The 909-nt window shown below is 58.1% G+C and overlaps 1 long non-coding RNA gene across 1 annotated transcript; it reads left to right on the forward strand.

Annotated features, from left to right (window-relative positions):
• LOC108447900 lies at positions 1-879 on the forward strand. The gene is made up of 2 exons (XR_001863606.1): positions 1-51; positions 142-879. It is a non-coding gene; the product is annotated as an uncharacterized LOC108447900 (long non-coding RNA).
• Positions 880-909: the final 30 nt, after the last annotated feature.

The following is a 909-nucleotide window of genomic DNA, read 5'->3' on the forward strand; positions in this document are numbered from 1 at the left end:
GCCAGGGGAGCCCCGCAGGTGATGGGGGGAGTGGCCAGGTGAGCCCCGCAGGTGAGGGCAACCAGGGATCGTCCTCAAGTGAGAGTGGGAGCAGCCAGGTGAGCCCCGCAGGCGATGGGAGTGGCCAGGTGGCTCTCTCAGGTGAGAGTGGGAGTGGCCAGGTGAGCCCCGCAGGTGACTCCGGATCCCCCAGTAGTGAGGTGGGGACACCTGGACAGGTGATGGACACAGCTGGAGATGGGATGGACACACCTGGAGATGGGTTAGAGACACCTGGAGATGGGATGGAGACACCTGGAGATGGGTCAGAGACACCTGGAGATGGGTCAGAGACACCTGGAGATGGGATGGACACACCTGGAGATGGGATGGACACAGCTGGAGATGGGTTAGAGACACCTGGAGATGGGTTAGAGACACCTGGAGATGGGATGGACACACCTGGAGATGGGTTAGAGACACCTGGAGATGGGATGGACACACCTGGAGATGGGTTAGAGACACCTGGAGATGGGTCAGACACAGCTGGAGATGGGTCAGACACAGCTGGAAGTGAGCTAGAAACACCTGGAGACGAGCTGGAAACAGCTGGGCAGGTGAGGGGAACACCTGGAGGCGGGATGGGAACAGCTGGGGTGAGACGGAAACACCTGGAGATGGGATAGAGACACCTGGGAATGGGATGGGAACACCTGGAATGGGATGGGAACACCTGGGCCAGGTGAGGGGAACACCTGGAATGGGACAGAGATACCTGGAATGGGATGGACACACCTGGAATGGGATGGGAACACCTGGAATGGGATGGGAACACCTGGAATGGGATGGACGCACCTGTAACGGGCGGGATCCAATAAAATTCCCGGGATTTGCCTTTTTTCCCTTTTTTTTTCCCTGATTTTTGTTCTC

The sequence above is a fragment of the Corvus brachyrhynchos genome, unplaced genomic scaffold (assembly GCF_000691975.1).
Source record: "Corvus brachyrhynchos isolate BGI_N302 unplaced genomic scaffold, ASM69197v1 scaffold627, whole genome shotgun sequence".
NCBI classification, from domain to species: domain Eukaryota; kingdom Metazoa; phylum Chordata; class Aves; order Passeriformes; family Corvidae; genus Corvus; species Corvus brachyrhynchos.